This window comes from Chiroxiphia lanceolata, chromosome 2 (assembly GCF_009829145.1).
Source record: "Chiroxiphia lanceolata isolate bChiLan1 chromosome 2, bChiLan1.pri, whole genome shotgun sequence".
Taxonomy (NCBI): Eukaryota; Metazoa; Chordata; class Aves; order Passeriformes; family Pipridae; genus Chiroxiphia; species Chiroxiphia lanceolata.
The window spans coordinates 101,251,778-101,274,163 of NC_045638.1; positions in this window are offsets into that span (position 1 = coordinate 101,251,778).

Here is a 22,386-nt window from a genome sequence, read left to right on the forward strand (position 1 = left end):
TCTAATGTTAGATATTACAACTTCTTATTCATTTTTATGTGGAAGGGCATGGCATTTATGGAAGGGCATGGCATCTTTCTCTAGTCTAGCTTTTTACCCTTAATGCTTCTGAAATTGAGAGATGAATATTATTTTGGATCCTTAATCAGAAACTGGCCAGACATTAGCATTTAAAGCATGACAGTAATTCTGTAATAACAGGAAAACGATGTCAGACCAGGCAAGTAAACTGCGTAGTAAGGAACAGATTGCATCCTTGAGGAAAATACACAGTGGTTGTGTATCTTTGCTGTGCTGATTCTTATTCTTGTGTTTGTGATGTCTAAGAAGTCAGAAGTCAGTTATGTACTGGCATTAACAGGTTTTGGTATTTAGTAGGACAGGAGAAGTCTGCCAACTCATTTCACATGGACCAGTTCACAGTCAGACGCTGGAAGGTTACAGCTTCATGTCTGCTAATACGGATTTGTTTCAAACCAGCAGACCAGAGATGAAGTGATTTGCTTTCCTTTACTAACTACCTTAATTCTCTCAACTCTCGAATTCTCTCTTTCCTAGACTTGATTATATTTGTCACGCAATGCATTTGTGGCTGAATGAATATGTATGAAGTGTGCACCACTTGTTTAGCAACTGAGCAATTGGTTGTGAAAATTGCCTGCTGGAAACATTTTCTACTTAGGCAGCTCTGTTTATGCTGTGGTTTTTTTGTTTTTAACTTGCACCCCTAGAATTTAATTCTGAGTAAGTGATCTTGCTAATAGGTATCCACTCAATTTGTAGGAAGCAATTTGTTTATTGTGCCTCCAAATTGATAAGGATAGATTGTTTGTTCAATAAATCTTTTGGTCATCCACCCTGTAGTTTACTTGCCTAACAAACACTAGGCTGAGCCTCTTCTTTACCTGGATGTATGTTTAATGTTTCTTGAAATTATTAGCATATATTGCCTTCCTTAGGCACAACTTTCCACACACAGTCTATGAGTATTCCTGCAAATAGTGGAAGTTCAGTGTTTCCATGTGTAGTAACCACTCATCTTCAAGTTCCTGGAAAAATAACAAGGGGGGAATAAAGGAGGCCAGAATAAATTACAACTGGGAATGCATGACTATATCTTTGTATATTATTTCCTTGCTATTCTGCCGTTCTTTGAGTTTCACACAGTCTCATGCTTTTTAAGACAGAAAAAACTCAATAAGACTGAAGGGCAATGGAAAATGCTTAACTACTTTAGTGATAGAAGCATGATCTTTAATTCAGATTTCAAGTGATTTGTTGGGCTTATATTTGAACTATCATTTAATTTGTTTCTTTAGAAGACTAAGGTTATGAAAGAGGAGTTACTGAATGTTTTACTTGTAATGAATAGGCTAAAGCTTCCCAGAAATTTTTGAAAGCACAAGAGTTCAGTACTAATAGCAATAACTGTGTGTTTTATAAGCTTTCGGAGGCATTATGTCAGTCTAGGGTGAAAGGAATTCATTACATGTATCTCAAGGAATGGTCATCCAAGTCTTGCTTTTCCAGCAGACGCTTGGTAGTATTTCCTTAATAGCAATTCACCTTAGGAGACTCCATTTTGTATTTTCAAACTTAGGGTTTGCTGTATCAATAACCTTCAGGATAAACACAGAATAACATTTCTCTTATTGCTCTTCTCTGCTTCTGGGGAAGCTCTGCCAGTAATGCAGAAGGGTAGTTAGGACCCTATGGCTCAGATGGCTCAGCTAACCAGTACCATTTGTGATGTCTGTCTCAGATCTCTGAGCACTCAACAGAGTTATTTTATACTCACTATGAAACCCTCTGTCAGAAATATATTATTTTGAATTAACACCAATCAGAGCTGAACTACTGATTAAAGAGGATATGGTTTTGTATGCTGTAACCTCACATTTGAAATGAGGAATGTGGCACTTCTAAGCAGGTGGAGTGCCAAGCTTGCTTCTGATATGCATGTAAAAGTTGAAAAAAAACCCTCCCCGCAATACTAGATTTTATTTGGAGAGGCAGGTGTGCAGAGATATGTGCCTATATATTTAAGCTTACCTTCCTTTCAGGTTGACATTCTTTATGCTTTACGCTGTCAGGTACTGTGCAAGGACTAGATTTTTCAAAACCATAGGTAAGGTTCAAGGAATAGCTTCTGCAGCCCTTTCCTGTGTGAAGCTGAGTTTTGGAAATCTAGCAGCTGCTTAATACTTTCTAAAATAATTATTTACAGCTTCCTGTACATTTTCATCTCTGTATTAATTTTTTTCCTGTGAAACTTCAGACCTCATGACAGTCCTTTCTTCTTGGACTATTCTGGCACAGACATTATGCTGTCAAACAGCTGATTTTATTAGTAGGGGAAAAGACAAGCTCTAAATTTACTGTATGAGCTTTTCAACAGAGACTTGCCAGCCTAATCTTGTGAAACTAAGACATTTGATTCATTCTGCCACTCAGTGGAACTGCCTTATCTTTACTGTGTTTGACATTTAACAGCTCAGTTGAATTTGCCCAAAAGAGTGGGAGGGAAAAAAAAAGGCAACTAAAATTGACTTTCTTGGTAGATTAAAAGACAACTTTAGCTGGAACGAGTCACTGCCAAGATGCAGCAGCCACTACTACTTGCACTGCTAAGGAGAGCAAGGAGCAGAGACCACTGATATCATTCAGGTAAAGAAAGAGGGGTGACATGGCCTGTAGCCCTTACTGCGCTCACCAAAGACAAATCCAGAGCAAGCCTGAAATGGCATTTGTTTTAGTGATGCTGCCTTGGAGAGTCACTGAGTATGACAAAAGCAACAGAGGGACCTGTGTTGAGCTGAATCAGATCCTCGCTGTGGAGCCACTTCTCAGCCAGAGATGCTGATATATGCTCTGCTGGATTGTGGCTTTCCAAACACTTCCTCAGCCATGTTTTTATTTTTTCATGTTACAGGTGTCTCAAACTGACCCTGTTAAAGTTTCATGTTGGCTTTTTGAGGTTGGTTTATTGCCAGAGAGGTTTTCTTGTTAGCCTTCTCTTTCTAAGGGGATAAGGAATTCTTAAAGCCCTTTTCCATCTGTGTGGTAGTTGTTTGAATCACCAATTGTTACCTAGTTACCTACCCTCTGGAAAAACCTCTCTTATTATTTCCATGACCTGGACTTGAAGCTCAGTTCTGTTTAGCATACTTACAATTATTACCAAACACTTTTATGGTAGAAGAAGAAATGAAAACTTTGCATTTCTACAGAAAGACATTTTCTGTGTGTTTGACTCCACATCCAGTAACTGGGGTTATCTCAACAAAGAACAAAACTATCGATTTGCTAATTATCTTTTCCATCAATTCTACCTGCTTTTGAGAAAAGCCCTAACTTTTGGTTTTCTGTTTTTCAAGAAAAAACCTTTTTCTTAAGTGAAAAGTCTTGGGATTTTTTTTCACTTTTTTTTCAAAAAGCCATAACAAATCTAGATGACACAACTCCTTGTGGATTTTTGTTTGTTTAGCCAAAGGTAGAGGACCAAGGTAGAAAAAGAAGCATCATTATTTGTTTACATTTGTTTTAAGAAATGCAAGTTAAACTTCAAGAATAACAGGATCAGTGGAGGCTGATCCTGGTTATAGACTCTATTTGTATTCCCCTCCTTAACTATTCTGACATCACGGGTGTTACTGTTTCTTGAACAAATATGGATATTAATGTAATTTAATTACTTGTTATAGATCCTAAGAATAAGGAATGCCATCCTTAGAGGAAGTATAACCTGGCAGTAAGCCAACATGCCTTAGATTGAAGTGTTCTGGAGGGTTGGGCAGTGTCCCAACCCACCTCAGTAATTTTTTGTAACGTTTTATACCAACACTACCACCTACAGGAGTTCAGCAAAAGGGATACTTCATTTTAGAAAAATACAAAATAGAACAGAAGTAAAGGCTCTTTCAGTATGGTCTGACCTTCCTCAATATCCAGCATTTGGGGGTAAATCCAGGAACTATTAAGATGCAATTCTTGCCTCAAGAATCCAAACATTTCTATGGAGAGCCATACTTTGAGAAAGGCAGTTCTTGTTCCATTGTAACCCACTATGCTAGAAATTTCAACTCTCTTGCTCTTCAGGTCTGAAGTGTGAGTAAGCATGTGTGATTTAAATTAAAACCTCGCAAATGACCATAGATCAGAGGCACATCTGCGTTAAAAACTTGGCTTAGGTTAATGTGTACATGACTATTTTTGGTTTATGTGTAGGTATACAACAGTGCCGGTATTTTAGTCTTTGTGGAAGTTTTATTACCCACACAGATGTTGTATATACTTCCTTGCTTCTTAGTAAGCTGTCGTTAGGCCAGCACAAAGAGAACTGTCTGAAAATAGATGAAGGGGATTTAAAAGAAAATGCGTCATTACTTGTGGTATCTTTCAGTCTTACTGGACTTTGAGGGATTCTGTTTCCATCCACCATCATTGCTTACACTATTTCATATTATTTCAAATTATTTATCTGAAGAAAGGAAATTGTGAAGCTGTAGCTTTACAAACTACACAGAATGAATGACAAGTTACATTTCCTCATTTTATCACTTTCTTGTCGGTCATTGCCAAGCTGAGAGAGATGATCCATAAATAGAAGAGAAATATAAATTGCATCTTTAAAAGAAAGCAGTGCTAAGCATTGTTGTCCTGGGCAGCAGTGCACTTAAAATTGTGCTCAAGCTCAGTGGATTCCAGTGAAGCTTAGCTAGAGAAAAGCACTAGGCATAGTTGCTTAGCACCCTGTGGAATCTGCTTTTCAATAAAATGCACCAAAATGGCAATTAGATCATGCCTATCAAAATTGTCAATGAGAAATAAATGTATTGAGCGTTGTTGTGATGGCTTCTATACTGTGCTGTCCCATATCCTCACTGGCATTTTAATTTCCTCTGACAGCTAGCAAAAGCTTAAATCTCTGAGGTGATACCTATTGGATTTTCTCCAAATGTTTTGTGTTTGTGTATTTATATCTCCCAAACTTGCTCGGAAGTTTGCTCTTGCTTTTACAAGAATATTTCAGGCTTAGTCCATTGATAGTGTCATCTCTGGAGGTACTTAAATCATGTCTGTAAACCTGACTTCCAAATATTTGGCCTGAGTAGGAGAACATTTAGGACGGGGTTCCTGGTTAGTGTGTTGACCGTGGAGAGGGCAACCTGAGGAGATTTACTTGCTCACCTGCACTTCCCAGGTGGCTGGGGTGTTTTCAAGTGCAGGTATTGCTCAGAAAGAACATTCTTTGTTTATTAAAAAGAAGTTAAAGGCACCCAGGGAAACAGGGCAAGAAGATAATTGATTTCAATATTTAATCCATAACTTCACCGCTCTCTTTTCTTTAGCTCTTCTAAGCTATGATGCTTTCTGATATTTTCTAGTTAAAGAGGTAAAATGAGAACTTTCAAACCTTTTTAAAAGCATGTGAACTGTGGAAGGAGGCAGCAAAAGTCTGTTCATGGGGGAGTCGGGCAGCAAGACTCAGGGGCTGAGCTTAAATACATAGACAAAACTCATAATAAAACATTAAAATAGAGAAGTAAAACTGACTTTGCCCAGAACTGTTGAACAATACTTCCTGTCAGCTCTGAGAAAAGCATTTTTACCAAGCAATACAATATAAGGTTACTGATGGTCATCTTATCTATAAAGAGTCTTGAATAGCTGCAGTTCACTGCAGGACGTTGTAGAAGCCTGTTTTCAAGCTACACATAAAACTATTGCTATGAGATATCGGAGGAGTTCTCGGGAATCTCTGCTATGAGCTCCAAGCAGTAGCATTTGGGAAGCTTGTCTTAATTAAATTTCAGACATAAGCAGACAAAAAAAACCCCAAAACCCTGAACAACCAAAAACCAAAGGCGTGAAAGAGAAAGAAAACCACTGAAACAATTGTTGTCTGCAAAGTCAGACATCCAAAAGGTCACAGTTCTTGGTTCTTCCCCAAGGTCCCTTGGGTGTTTAACCCTAGTATTTTCACAATCTTCTCTATATTAAACCTTGTAAACCACTTAAGACCCTTAAAATGAACAGTGCCAATGTCAATTTATCTATCCTTGGTGTGGGAGGTTAAGCTTCAGGTTGACATAATACTTTGTACTAAGAAGTTCTGATATAAAAAGATTAATTATTTTGAGTAAGCATATTAATTTTTAAAATTAACACTAGAATAGTAATAATTATAACCTTGAAAAGTCATAATGAAAGTTGACCATTCTCTGAAAATTACCTCCTCCTTCGCTTTTCCCATGATAGGGAAAGTATGGCTTTTCAGGCAAGAGGTAAAAAGCTTGCCCTCTTGGGCCTTTGGCCAAATAGTATGTTGTAAACCTTAGATACCCACATGCAGACAACACACACAGCATGATGGTACTGAAATATTTTTAATACCTTATTTTTGAGAGTAGTTGACTTGAGCAAGTTTTTCTATTGGTATTTTACAGGTTTGCAGAGCACACAGGGACCTCTGCTTTTTTAGCAGTACTTAACAAAACTAGAATGTTTTGCTTTGGGGAAGACAGCTGGCACATTCTGCTCCTGGTCAGATGTTTGCAGAATCAGGCCTGAATAAGCTTCTTTTGTTTTGTTTTGTTTTTTTCATGTATTACCATAATTTTAGTAGGTGAAAGGATGGAATTCCAGCTCTATGCTTGCTTCACCTTTTCATAAAAAAAGAAATACAGCTGTCAGTCCTTCTCATTCTACCTCTATTTAGATTGTAAGAATGAGTTAATCAAACACATGGTTTCCTTAATGTCTCTAAAACTATCTTTAAAATCAAATATCAAATCACCACCATTCCCAAACTCATTGTGTGTTATTTAGTCTATTTGCAAATACAAATGTGCTATAATTATTTTGTTAACCTCTAAACTTGCACTGGGCTTTGTAGATAGGACCTTACAAAGTATGATTCTCTTCCTGTGCTGATGAAAAACTCATCCATTGGCCAGCCTTAATACCTCAGCATGATTTTGCAGATGAATCTCAGCTACTAGCTGGGGACTTCTGTCTGAGGGATGCCCAGTGTCCCTCTTAGAAGACCCATTATACTGAAGTGTCCCAAATGTGACACTGTTGTCCCTCCTTGTGTCACTTTGTCTGCAGGCCTGCCTCTTAGCTAAGCAGTGCCAGAACTTTGAGTTGGCTTCCTAATGATGGACACAATCAGTAAGACAGAGTCTGAGTGATAGTAATGTATTTTTTGTATGTATACTAAGAGAGTGATCCTGGAAATGGGGTGGTCACAAAAAAAATGCAAGCACTTTCTCAGAAACATGAGCTCCAAATTGTTCATAGGAAGCAAGTCTAGTTCAAGACCTGACTATTAAACTGTGAATTTAGAAAGTAATTCTCAAGCAGCTGGCACAGCTGCTTCTCCAAAGCCCACTGTTTCTGTGTAAAGCTTTGCATAATATAGGTGAGCAGCAAAATACCAGCTTTTCCTAAGTTTTCCCAGCAAGGACACCTTTCATACCAACAGTTGACGTTGACATTAATGAACCAATATGACACATGACTCGGAGGGCACAGGGTAAGACCTTGTCATCATTTGCTCCACAGAAATGACTCTGTACATGCCCTGATTCTCAACAACCATCAGTAAGTGAAAGAAAACTGGGGCAGTCTGGCTCTACCTGGACAGAAGTCAGGGGACCCTTGACTTGCTAAACCAAAAACTTCCATGTGGTCACTTGCTAACCAGCTGCTGGTCCATGAGACCTTGTGCACATGGCAGAGATCTAATGAATCTGTAGCCTGAATTTCTTGCGTTGCAATGCAAGAGTGCATCTATGAAACTACTTGAAGAAAGACTTAAAAGGTGGCTCATGAACACTGCATTTGGTTTTACGAAATTACTGACTTTTGATCGCTTCGTTGTTAAATTGTGAACAGCATTAACTAGTGGTGTGGGTTTGGTGAGTGTGTTGTTTCCACGAGCTTTATGTTGCTGTGAGGCCAATTATGTCTACATGGCTAGGTTAATTCCTAATTTGTGCAAGAGTGAGGTCAGAATCATGTAGCCTCCCTGAGGTTAAATGGGGGATATGGTAACTGTGCTATCTTAAGTCACATGTATATACTGATCGTGCTGCTGTATGTGGCAATTAGTGGGCTCTTTAGCCCTGTTTATCTGTTGACACTAAGAGAATACCAAAAGCATTAAAAGGTATTTTGGAATGGTACTAATTTGTTTGTTCCTCATTGCAGCTCATAAGGATGTTGATTTGCATACTGGCTATATTCCTGATTTGTATTTTAAAGTTACTTCATTTCCTGTTATACTTGTAATGCAAATTACCTTTGTATATAGAGGAATACTCTGTCCTCTGAAAAAATACTAGAATGTATTCTTTCAGAAGGGTAGGTTGGAGGTAACATTTTACAATAGATTTGTTTTTTTCTGTTCTGATTTTTTATTATTGGTGAAAGTGAAAGCTCTTCTTAAACCCCAATGTGTAGCCCTCTGCTGCACCCACCACAGCAAACTCCTCCTAACAGAAGCTGAATTCTTTAATTGAGTCTTTTACAAGATCAGCTCCAGGCAGACAGCAGGGGGAAATACATTGCATCTCAGTGTTCTCACTGAAGTGGACTTCACTCAGAGGAAAGAGAATAGGATTGGACTAAGTAGAGTTAGGAGTGTTTAAGGAAAAAATAATAATCCCCAAACTGGGACTGAAACTATTCAGGCAATCTCAGCTGTAATTACTACTCTGTCCTTAGCTAAAATGATGTTAGGATATATGTAGCATTTTTCATGTGTGAATTGCTCATCAGATTGCTAATTGTCTCATAACATAGACAGCTCCTTGCCTGAATGTGGCTGCAAAAGGGTGCAAGGCTCTTTCCAATAATTACACATACAGGCAGCTATTGCAATTTTCTTTTTATTTTGTGTCCTTAAGAGATGATGCTTTTGTGACCACACCATACATCTCTACTTGTGTGCCTGCCTAATGTCAGAGCACTTTCAGCAAAATATGACATGGCACTAGAGGTCCAAAAGATTCAAACTTCCCCAAAATTTTATGAAAATAGAGACTAAATTCAGGAAAGAGACTCAGTTATGATTTCCACTGAGAGAAAGCCTGTAATTTTTCCCATTTTCCAGGGGATGACAGAGACTTTACATGATACAGGCAGGGAGACATCAGGAAAATCTTCAGGCAGTCTTTACCTCTTTACATGTGAAAGCATCCAATCAGAAGACAAAGAGTGATAGGAAACTAGATTTCATTGCTTGCAATATGCTGTAGGAAGAGTTAATCCTGTCTCTTAAAAGCACAGTGATTCTGAGGCAGCTCCTCTCCAGTAGGGGAGAGGCAAGAAGACAGAACTCAGCCTCTGCTTTTTCAAGCATGCAGTAAATTACTTTCCTTGTCATCCAAAATGTGTATCATGAAAAGAACTGAGACTCTGGAACAATAACTAAAAAGACATTTTGTTGTTGGAACATGCTATTTAACTGGAACACATGCCTTTTTCAGTGCTATTGCATGTAAAGATGTTGTAAAGCAAATACCGATGACTGTGCCTTGTTTGCCTAAATATTTGTCTTTTGTTTACAATATATTTTGCATTGTATTCTGCAATAAGAAAAAAATATAGGAAAAACTTCTAAATTTGATCAAAGCAGAAGTTTTTGATAAGTCCAGAGGTGGGTCAATTTAGATTTTATGAGAAAATCAGTTTTTCTTTCAGATTCAGAAGACAAAATAAATTTCAGAAAGCTGTAATTTCCTGTAGATCACAATTTTAGTTTCTGATTGCTACCACTGTCAACCAATGTGACCGTAAGGAGCCTTCTTCCTCAGCACTCTACCTAGAAAATTCCTTGTAAATAATTTATACCTTATATTTAACTAATTTAATGATGGAGGTCTAGCAAACTATCTAGACTAAAGAATGCTAACTTGATTACTTTTATCTCTCTGTATGTATATTTGTGTGCTTTCTCATGCCAGTGGACATCAGTTGAAAAGGCTATTTCCATATCTAAAACATATATGCTAAAGGGGGAAGAGATGTGTTTAGGGCTGTTATTGCTAAATTCTGGGAATGCAGCCATAGACTCACATATAGTATAACTAGCCAATTTTTTCTAATTTCTTTTTTTTTCCTTCTGATTGAAACATATGCTTTCATAAAAATGTCACTGTTACCAGAATTTTGTTTCTCAACATAATTCAAAGAGTTTTTCTGTACAAATACATTCTTGTTTTCTTCCTTTAGATTCTCCTAACAGTTGTAACAGTGATAAACTTATGTATAGAGTAAGAGGGCAAAAACATTGACATGGCAATTTTTAATTATTTTTCTTCCTTTTTTTTTTTTTTAATTTCAAAGGTCTGTTGCAATTTGGAGATTTTGATGGCAGAAACAACAGTTACTAAGTCCATGTTAAAAACAATTTTAAAGCTGCAAAATCTTGAAGAGGGTGACGTTTTCTTTGATTTGGGCCTGTGTGCACATCACAAAGTAGAAATGGTAACACTGCAAGTCACTGTAATCTCCTAAAAATCAAGCACTTTCAAAACAGTGGTTTTCTTTCTTGAAGTTTTAGAAACAAGTGCAATGATATCAACTTGATCAATTTTTGCAGTGTTGCTTGAACACTGAAATAACAAAGATGTGCTGAATTTCTCTACTAGAGAAGGAAGCACTGGAAAATGGTTAAGCTCAGTTCAATATTTTTAGCACTGAAGGAATAAAATATGCTATTAAGGGGATATAATCCTAATTCTGGCTAAAGAGAAAATATATTAAAACCAAGTGGAAGCTTATTATTTTTTGAGCCTGTGGTTGTGGATTTTCTCCACCTGGGAGATCGTGTGAAGACAGAAAGGGAAAAGCAATAACCTGTAGAACTGTAAAGTGTCCAAGGGATTTCATTCTCACAGGCACCACATAATTGACAGAGGCTCTGCTTTTCTCCTTTCTGTTTCACTAGGCTATTCCTGTCAACATCTCTGGGTTACCCAGTTTTGGGGAAAAAATCAAGCTAAAATAAAACTAGAAGATGCTGAGACAAGGGAGTAATTTGGCACACTAAACCACAGTTATTTAGGAATTATCAAGTCAGTTGCATGAGAATTAGTTCTGGCAAAGCTGCTCTCAGCAGTTTGCCATGTACCTGGCAGTACAGCAGCAGTCACTGGCACTGGAGAACCAGTTTGTGGCATGGGTATGAAGGGAGCTGGTTCATTTTTTCCGCTTGTGAGTTGTGTAGACCTGCGTGGGACACTGCCAGGTCTGGCCTGAACTGAGTAACGATGGCTGGAAACTGTGAGATCTGATTTGGTACAAAACCCGCACTCGCCTCCACTGTCACTTCATTTCTTTATTAGTCACCCAGGGCTGGATTGCTCATGGGAGCCTTGTGTGATGGTAGGTTGGTGGTACTTTGTGGTGCATGTTGAGTTGACCCTAAAAGGTGCCAAGTGCTGTGGCCTTAATTCAGCTTAACACATCAGCATGTGTGTGAAGTTAAATTTTCAACTCTGCTCACTGCTGGAGGAGGAGTTAAGGACTTTGTACACTACATAAAATTTCAGTAGCTCCTCTTGTAAATACAGAGGAAAACTTGAATTTTTCTTGTTATACATCTGAGAGGAGCTGGAGTTCTAAGCGTCTTTCTGAACCAGAAGCCTAGAGTAATAAAATGCATTGCACCTGCGTATTTAGTCTTGACCTTTACTTACCTTCTAGCTTTTCTCACATCCCTGTCCTGGTATTTTTAATCTAAAAAGAAATATTAGTCTGTTGCAGCTTCCTACTTCGCCCTAGAAGTGTGAAAGAAGTGCGAGTTTTACATGTGAAAACACATTACACCAGTGGTAGGACAAGTGTGAGTGGTGGTAGCATGAGGGAGGTGAGGTAAAGCGGCTTATTGCCTGGCTGAAGAGGTGGACAGCTTGTGAATTGTTTTTGAAGATTCATCACCCCACCATTAGACAGGCATGCTCTGTGCAAATCTCTCCTCATAAATAATTATTGATAGTAATCCACTGTAACTACAGAGTTCAGATGTCAATATTAATGAAGTGAAACCAGCAGCGGCTTTCGGTGTGAATTAAGTGTTGACCATGGCAGTTGATGTTAATCACTTGTGAATACCAGTGAGGTCAGATACATGCAAATGAAAAAGATCTTTCTCAAACTATTGCCTATGGCTTTTTTGCCAGCTATCTCATTCCTTTCAAACGTTTACCTTTTGTCACCATCCCACTGGTAGGTAGAATGGTACAGATGGGTCTGTGTAAGAGCTCATGTGCCATAAATAGCTGCTCCTGCCTGCTTTTGGAAAAGTATCAGTGTCACCAAGAGTGTGCTGTGGAGTGAAGCAAGAGTGCAGGGTGGCATATTGGTGAGGCAGAACTTGCATATAAATTAGTTGAAGCGGGTTGTTTTCTGGGAAGTTTGAACGTGTGAAAATGTAGATCTATGTGGATATACAGTTCAAGAAGCATAGGGAAACCCTGTAATAAAACCAGAAATGATCTAACCCATTTCGAGTAGGTGTTTGTCAAAATCCACAACAATCTGGGGCAAGACAAAAAATTTATGTCAGAAGTCAAGCATTTCCTTGCATGTAATCCTGGTTGCTTGCAACGAATATTCATGGTGGCTTTGTTCATAATTCAATATTTTTTCTAGCCAGCCCTTATCAGAGTGTATCTTGGTTTTTTCTGCTCATAGGCTTTTCTCAGGGTCACGTTTCCTGAAAGTGTGCTAACTATCTTCCTGAGGACTAGAGAAAGTCATGTCTTGGACCAGGCTGCTGCTGCTGCAGGAGCAGAAGTAGAAGTAATGGTGAGGGCTGAGAAATGGGGACCGGAGCTGCATCTTTCTTATTTCCTCATGTAAATTATGTAGTACTCTGTGGCTTTCTGCAGCTTTGTTCTCTGCTCCTTTGGTGATTTTCTGTTTCACTTTCTGCCCTCTTTTATGAACCATGTACAGCTTTGTCTCAGGTAGTGGTGGGCCTTATAGATTGTAGTATGGCTACATGAACACGGGGAGAGGAGTCTTAAATGGAAAACGAGACTCTTGGTGAGCATTGTTGCAATCCTACAAAAGCAAGCACTTTTGTGGGACAGCAGCCCCAGCAAGGTCAGCTCACCCACAGAATGCAAATGCAACAAGAAACAGAAGAGGAAAAAGAAATCAAACAAGTGGGTGATTCTCACAGGTTAACTGTTGTGCGGGTCAGTGTGTGCCTGTATGGTTTGAAGAACTACTGGTGTCCGCTAGGGCTTTAGGGGGTCTGGAAAGTTGTATTTTGCTGTCCTTCAGCCTGTGCTCACCTTCACAAGGGCACAGTGGAACTATCTAACCTGTCATTATTGCATATAAAAGCTCTGGTTTCAAAGACATACATTTCCAACACCAGCTGCTAGCAATATCTCAGTTTTCTGATTGCAGGTATGTTCAACGAATATAAAATTCATCCCTTCTAGGTGTGCTGCAATGAGCAGTGACTTACCAGTGTGTTGATGTTTTGGTTTTTCCCATGGTGAAATTCTAGAAGCAAATGCAGAACAAACAACACCACTACCTACCCAAGTTTGTTATTGAAATGTGAGTGAAATCCGTGTTCTCCACAACAATCTTTCCCAGAATCTCTTTTGTTCCCTCTATGGAGAGCTTGACAAGCTGTAAGGAAGGCTTACTGGCCTTCCACCCTTTGGGGGAAGTGGGTCCTACAGTAGAGTTTACCTTTTTTTCCTCAAGAGTTTTGTGCTTGTGTTTCTTGCATGTGTCTGTGTGTGGAAAGAAGGAAAATGTTCTCTTTTGTGGCCGCCCCTGTACCAGAAGGCACTAGTGCTCACTGTGGACAAGAGCCTTCAGTCAGGCTAAACTTGGAAACAAGACAACATCAGTGTTTTTTGAAAGCACTGTGTTTTGAAGAACCTGCTCCACCCACCTGCACCGGGAGGAGCAAAACCTGGAGAGTGCATAATGCAGAGTGGTTACATCTGAGGGTTTGTATTCTCTCCTCAGTCTTAAAGTAGGACTGCCGTCTGTGCTTGAGATACATGGACGCCAACGTTGGCAAAGTTTTTCTGTTAAATAGCGACAGAAATGCCCATTCAAGTCTAGAAGATTTCCCTCCCCTCAGAAAAAAAAAAAAACCTCAAACACAGGCTGCAGTCTTCTTAATCATCCTTGCTATTGATCTTTAGAACGTGGCTTTGAATGCCACCATCAAAGGGATCATAGACAAAAGTACAAGTCTCCTTTTCTCACACAGAGATTCTTTAGGCCTTATGATACAAAAAAGTTGAAAGTGTAGAAGAAATGTTTTAAGATACTGTCATTTCATTTGAATTGTCTCAGTTATGGGAAAAGGCTCTCCATTTTATGAGAGTAATTCTAATTTCTATTTTAAGGATCAATTGAGCTTTTAAGACTTTGGCCCTTGTTGAAGAAAGCATCACCACAGGAAGCACTGTTCAAGGCTGCGTACCTTACAAAAGCTTTACAATCCCTATGGCCACAAATCACCTGTCCACTTAAAGTGACATTACCTGTTAAATTGATGATTTCCCAATTTCAGTGAAGTCAGACACATCACGACACACCTGCATTTTCTGTCTGGAATTTCCCACATAGACTTAAAGCCAAATCCCATGGTTCATGAAGCACAGTGCGGGAGCCGGTGTGATACAGAGAGGGGTTATCCTTCTGTTTTCCTCTTTCTGGGACAGTTTGGAAATTGCACCTGTTGGCATGTTTTAGAGCATCCAAAAGGTAATGTTTCTCTCACATCAGCTATAACAGTGCCCTGTGCTCTGCTCTCAAATACTCCATGTTCAAACTATTCTCCATGTCCTACCACAACCAGTGCCCCTGTTCTTAGGTAGGAACTTTGTTGGTTTTATACTGCTTGGGGACCCAGGAAATCTCTGCCCTTGTGCTAGGACACAGCAGTAGCTCACAGGAGAAAGAGTGTGGGATTAGGTTCTGATCCTTCAGGTATTGTTATAAATTGTAATTCTCTGAGTAGGTGTCTCAACCTTTATGTGGTGCATTGAAATCAAGACAGTTTTGTGTAAATATAGATTTTGTCTTATCTCTCTTCCTAAAATTTAATGTTCTTAATTTTATTATTTGAATTTTATAGATTTTTTTTTTCCAATAAATAGAATGATGATTGAACCAGATAACAGCTGTGCTTTGAGACCTTGCTTGATGGCTGGCATGGACCTTTGTCTTTGCATAAAGCATCTTTTTCCAAGGTCTTTTGGATAGGACTATTTACTAGTGGCTGCAAGAACTCGGGATTCCGCCAACTGGTTCCCCCTGCCTTAATCTTGTTTCTGAGTGTTTCAATTAACGTTTGTCTGAACCTTTTTTTCATTGTGAATTGTTTCAATGAGTCTGTTGAGTCCCCCAGCCTTGCAAATCGCTTTCATTTAGAACCACAAATTTGTAAGAGCTTGCCCAGAGAACACAAGAGCAAACAAGGGGGAGACCCTTTCCTTCTGAGCCTTCCCAGGTTGAGTTGAGTGTTAGCTGCCAAAGCATGTAATTTTAAGAACTTACAGAAACAATCAAAGCCTAGCTTAACTTTACAGTTAAATCCCAACCTTGCTAACAGCAAACTCAAGCATGAATGCCACATGTTGTTATGCTAAAGAGTTTGCTCAGGAGCTGCATTTCCATGCAGTGACCCCTAAAAAATTCACTAGAGATTCCATCTGCTTCCTGCTGTGACAACATAACATTGTGTGAGGGAGTGAGAAGATGAGTTTACATCCCCTTGCCAGCACTTGAAAGCTGTTAGAGGAGACATGTGGAGAGATATACGGATCACATCTTGTAGTTCCATTCTCCTACACAAGATCAAGAAAGATATTTATATACGTAGAAAAGCCTGAAAACCCCCACCATTAAATTATTAACTGAGATTTCCCATCAGCACTACTGAAAAGAAGTGCTTGGGTTCTGTATGACCTTCATGGATATGTAATTAAATTATAAATTTTGTGCTCTCCAGTCTTCTTAAAGGACTATGTGTTTGGAAACAATTAAGACTAGTCCAGAATATGTCAAAACTATCCTAATAACTTTGAAAGTGGTGTAGACCTACTCAAAAAACAGCTTTCTGTTGCCACACCACATGTTTAATGCAGCAGTATGGAACACTGCAGAGGTTAATTGAACTTGGGTGCCAGACCTGTGGCTCACTCTGCCATGGCTACAGTGGTAGGATCCTAAGCTAATTATTGTACAGTTAGGAACATCATGTTACTGCAGTCACTGAAGTGCAGGCTTACCTTGAGAAAAGCTTGACCAGAAGATAGATATGTAATAAAGAATTTATTAAGCAACTTTTGGTCCATCTGGTTCCAAATTCTAATAGCTGTGATGCAGAGAAATAAGGTTCACTACAAGCTGATTTCATTTAGGATACAAGTAAGCTGGAGATCTGGGGCCTTACAGTTCCAAGACAACATAGTCCTGTGAAGGCAGAAACATGATCATCTGTTGTGCCCTGTTTTGCTCCTTATTAAACTCTCAAGCTCACAAAGAAAAGGGACATTTTAAATCATATAAAGTATAATTTATAAGCATTTCAATAGGTTTTATTAATAGAAAAGATATAACAAAATATATAACTAAAAATCTTCCTGTGTATTATATGTTTATTTGTGCTAGTCTTACTTATGCAGCTATGTTTTTCCATTACCATAGCTATGCTGGTAATCCTAGGAACAGGAGTCTTGGTCTGTTGTGAAGTGTTTTACGTGCTGATGGACTGTTATAATTGATTGCTATACTGCAATTTTATTTCTCTTCAGGAAAAAAGCAACCTTTTAATAAATGAAACCTTTCTTTTGTAGCCTTCTATAACAGGAGATGATAAGCTCTTTTTTTTTTTTTTTTTTACACGGGCCTCGAGAGAACACAAAGCCAGAGGCTTGTTAACTTTGTATTGGAATAATGACCCCAAAGGATAAAATGGGAAATTGTCTTACCAAACTTTACCAGTAACACTGTGATCCACAAGAGACTTGCCAGGGAAGAAGAAGAGGTACTAGGAGCATTTCCTTTTCTGTTCCAAACAGACCTATAGGAGATGCAATACTGGGTGTATTAACTGTTTGTTTTTGCTGGGCTTTTGCCTGTCAAGCCAACCCTACCAACCACAAATTCCATGTGGTGCTTATAGAGGGCTGAAAGTCACTTTATGGACCCTGAACATCTTCCACTTCTTGATCTTGATGACTGTTTAAGAACCCAAATTGTGTTTTGAAGTGCAACTATCAACTATAGGACTGATAGCTTTTTCATAATCCAAGCATTATAACTTCAGGTATTCTTTAAGCCACAGGAGCAGATGACTGTATTTCAGAAAAAACTTGGGGTTTTTCATGGCAGAGAAGGAAATAAGAGAAACTCAGGAAAAATATAGTAGAACTGTAATTGTTCTAACCCAGAATATTTTCCAAGAGGCATCAGTGTTTTCTGAGGCATACTCAAGCTTAGCAGAACCCTTTGGAATGTGCTTCATTGAAAGATTGCAGTTTTGTTAAAGTCTTTGTCCAAAAATTAAGATACGCGAGAGCATTTTTTTCCTTTAGTTTCCTTTAGATTAGTTTCCAGTATTCTTCACTCAGATTGGTTCATTAGGCAGGTTGCTTTGTCATAAACTCTTGCTTCAGGAGGATTTCAGCAGCAAAGTTGGAGGTTCCTGCAGGAAGAAAATAGGTAAAATAAATGTTTTTTTCTTATTTTGCCCCTGTCTTTTATTCCGTAGCAAAAGGAGCAATTCAGAAGTCCAAGTTTAAGACATAACTTAAAATGGAAATAACCAATAATTGCACCTTATTAAAAGACATATTGTTTTAAAACTTCATAGCTAGGAACTCACCTGTGCAATTTGTGGATCAAAATATTATGTTATGTTAATTTCCGAAAGAAGAAACCATACAGTACTCACCCTGTGTGACTTTATTGAAGAGGAGGAGTAAAGGGGTGTTTATGATGATTGCCATGGGAAGATGAGGGTGCAAAATTCCCCCCACTGCTGCTCTAAAGGATTGCAATTATACGTGGAGGCATCCTGAAACAGGGGAGATCAGAAATGTGCTTGCTTGAAGGCTGATGGAAATACATGCAGACAAAATTATTCACTCCAAAAGTCACTGACTGACATAAGCTGGGAAGAGTGGTGGGTTATTTTTCTCCTCAGGATCACTACAGCCTATTGAAGGCACAGTGTCCATGTGTGCACAAACATATAAGAATGCCCAGTTTTCCTATTGTTTTTCTCTGTCTTGCATCTAAAATTGCCAAGGCAATTGCCAAGGCAATGGATCACTTTGAAGATAATGAAGGAAATGCTGAACTTGGTGCAGCTCCCCGGGGCAGTGCATTGAAGGTTTGAGGCAGCTGCATTGCTGGAGAGACACGGGGTGTTCTTCTCTTAGCTGGAGTTTCTCAAGGGCTGTGGCTTCATGCCAGGTCACTGTGCTGGAGTGTTGATAAGAACAGGCAAAGCCAGATCAGCATTTGTCCGGATGGGATTGAGTCTCCAGCCAACTGGAGATTGTAGAAAACAGTATTCATGCATGCTGCCAAGATCAAACTTATTGTTTTCTGAAAAATCCAGGATTACTTCTAAGCTAGAGATTGATCTAGTATTGGTATATTTATACTCTAAAAACTCTTGCTTTTTTCATGTTGCAGAACTACTGCTGAGACGTAATCAAAGTCAAGCAGTAACATAGCTATGCTTAGTCATTGGCAAAGAAAGATGCCAAATCTAACAGGCTGAGCAAGTCTGAAAGTTGTGTCTTTGTTTTGATTTTATTTTGAAAACTGAATTACTGATAAGTGCGAGAAATCTGTGGATAAAGAGTGCATTCTGAAGCTGTTTTTCCTGAAAAAAGATATAGTTATTCAACCATGTTCTTGCCAATAGAGACTTTATATTTCCATGTGGGAATTCCAGCATCTTTTCTTCTTGAAGAAATGACCCATGTGAAGAGCTTGAAATAATGGAATAACTTAGTCTAGAGAAAAAAGTACTGTGTCAGGAAGGATGGGGACAAAGTAACTTTTCATATATGCTGCTGTGAAGTGAAAAGGAATATTTTTCTTACAACGTGTAGACTAGGTAGAGCAGGAGATAATGTGCTTCAATTGCACTATGAGAAATTAATTTGTCTGTTGAGAAAAAACTCCTTATAACAAGTAAATCATCAGAATAAATCAACTGCAAAAGTTATAGAGTCTCTATATAGTTAGAGAGTTTTAAGAACAGGTCAGGTAAGCATCAGAGAAAAGTGAAGTCAAGCTGCACTTGGGACTGATTAGTTGCCTTTAAGTTCACTTCCAGCACTTTTTCAATGGCTTGTTACTTGCTATGGCAAAAAGGGGATTAAAATGAAGGTTTTTGTTACATCAAAGGACCATGACAGCCATTTTCCAGCCAAAAAAAATCACTGAGAGATACTATCTTAATCTAATTAATGCTGTTTAATAAATAACTAAACCAAGCACAGATATGTTTGTGGGAGCAGGGAGAGGAGAGGAGTGGAGCAGAGAAGCATGTTGGAAGGCGAGAGAACAGAGCCTGTAATGTGCTTAGCCTGTGGTTCCAGTTTAGAGAAAAGTTGCATCTTGTCTGCTTTTCCTCTTAAGTTATGGGAGGGAAAAACACCACCACCACACACCCAAATGATCTAACAAGTTCCCACTTCTGCTCCACAGTAGATACAGTACAAAAGTGAATGACAGAGCTTTGCCCTGTCCCAAACTGGCCGGAGGGAAACAGATCTGCTATGTCCACAAGAGATGCTGCAAGGACTCTTTAATTTTTAATCACATGTTAATCTAGAGAAAGATTTAACCAGTGCCTTTCAGATCCCATCTGCTCCGGCAGACCCACAGACAGGCCTGGAGACGAAATTATCATAACTTCTACAAATTACAGAATGGGTTTTATGTAGCTATAATTGCCATGTTGCTGCTACAGCCATGTCCATACAACATACAAGGGAGTGTTCAGAATAAAGCCATTTATCCTTGATCCACATTGCTGGTGTAATATTTTGCAATAGGGATGGAGGCTCTTTGGGGCCCTTTTGCATTACTGGGATCTACCTCTTCTAAAAAATTCTCATTGATCTTTTTGGGGGTTTTTTGTGCAATATCCTGAAATACATGCTTTTAAATATAGAATATTCAGCAGTGACATTTTGCTCATTTGCCTTTAAAGCTTTCTCTGCAAATCTCATTGGCATTTGTCCCAAAAATATGTTAAAATTATATCCTTGAGGAAACTGGTTTAAAGCTTACTGGAAAAGAGCTGATCTCTTTTGTTTAATTTTGGTATATGCCTAAGTAAGCACAATCTGTTGGTTACAAGATTAAAGTATGTCCATAGAAAACTATCTTCACTAAAATATGTACAAGGCATCATAACCAACCCAATGCCCTACCCAACACTTGAGCTAATATTTTCCTGTTGATGTTGAGGAAACCCTATTGGGAAAATGGGGAGAGAAAAATGTATTTTGGTATTTCTGGTGACAAAATATACTACTGCATTTTTTTTTATCTTGAAATTTCTGTTAGGAACAACCACATCTCATAACTGCAGCCAGGGCCCCATACTGTAAGTGATCCTGACAGTAAACAGCTGGTGTGATCTTATCACATGTATTTATGTAACAAAAAGACAATACCTCCCTTGATATTCATATTGATATTCCCTTTGACTTCCACTGCCTCCAGAGAACAACTCATGCACCCTGATGTGCCTTGAACCAACACCAATACCCAGTAAAGCAAAAATTACCGTCATGATTAAATTCTTAGCCAATAACATGTAAACTCATTAGTTTACATTTAATTCTGAGAGAAGATCTGTATAGCCAGAAATATTGCCAATAAATTGAACCATGCTGTCTTCAGATTAGGAGACTGAAATGTGACCTTTTCTACATGCAGGAATTTTGGGACAGCGTCTGCTGAGGGAGGTCTGGCAGCTGGACCTACCATTGTTTCCACTGCCTGAGAGCTTTCCACTTATAGACTAAGTAACCTCAGCCTTGAACTTTGTTTATACCACAGGAGTCATGTTCTCTATGACTCACAGAGCCTTTGGCAAACAAAAATATTTAGCTTTTTTTGAAGGGTGAAGAGGCTTCAGAGCAATGCTGGACTGAGGAGACACTGAGGAGAAAAGGAGAGGAAAAATCTTTGAGAGAAAGCTGTTCACATGGACTTCTGGTTAAAGAGAGAGTCTTAGATATTGTTCAGCAGCAGGATGAAGTGAAGAAAAATAGAGGGAAGCTTGGGAGCAGGGGTGAAAATTCATAAATAAAAATCTGTGGCTGACAGGGCAGAAGAGAGTTGCCAGGTGCCTGACTGAACACTGAGCATCCACATCAAACATCAGGTCTCTGGATATGGCCTACCCTCAGAGGCCACAATAGGATGCTGAAATTCCTCAGACTCTTTCCACCTCTTCAAGTCTCCTCATTAGATGTTGGACAGGCCCCAATGAATAATGTAGGACAGGTTTTAAGTGTAAGAGTCACCACTAATCAGAAATTGTTCTCTGCCCCATCCCCTCCCTCCAAAAAATAGTAAGAACCCTAGAAAATTCATAGGAAAGCCATAAAACATCTTTTAAAATCATTCTGCTATCGTCTATGTGACCCAAATAATAAAATTTGTGAAAATTGGTAATTTGCCCTAATCAGGCTGCCTTGTGAATAGTGAGAAGAGAAGGTGAAAGGTAAGTACTGAGAAGATAAAACAAGTGCTGTGGAAACAGGCAGGAATGGAAAGCAATAATTAAGAAAGCACTACTGTATCATCTCAGACATCCAAATTCTTGATCAAAGTTTGTTGCCAACTGATGTGGAAAGAGAAGGGAGGACACAGGGGAAGAGCCAGGCAGTGAGGGGCAGCCTGTGGTTTCCCTGGATGAGGTGTGTCTGTATAAATCATATGTGTTTTGTGCCTCCTTACCCACAGAAGGACTCAGAGGAGTCCTTCCACCTTCCCAGGCTTAAGGTGTCCCTGGGGGTTGTCACAGAGCCATGTAGCCCAGGTCCCTCAACACAACTGCTGCAAATCCTAGGGAAGATAATCTCCAGTACAGAGGGACAACCAGGCAGGAAAAAAGCTATCCATGGCAAAAGTGTTACAATCCTTGACAGTCATCTTCCCCTCTCAGGCCTCTGGAGAGCAGAGAGGCTGGAAGAGGTGCTTTCTCTGCTTGGGGTGTCTGCAAGTATCATTTTGCCTTCAAGGGAGTGTAGAGTGTACAGAGGACAGTAAATCTAGTTGTGGGGGAAAAGATGGAGACAAGAGAGAGGAGGAGGTAAGAGGCTGACAAAGATCATGTTA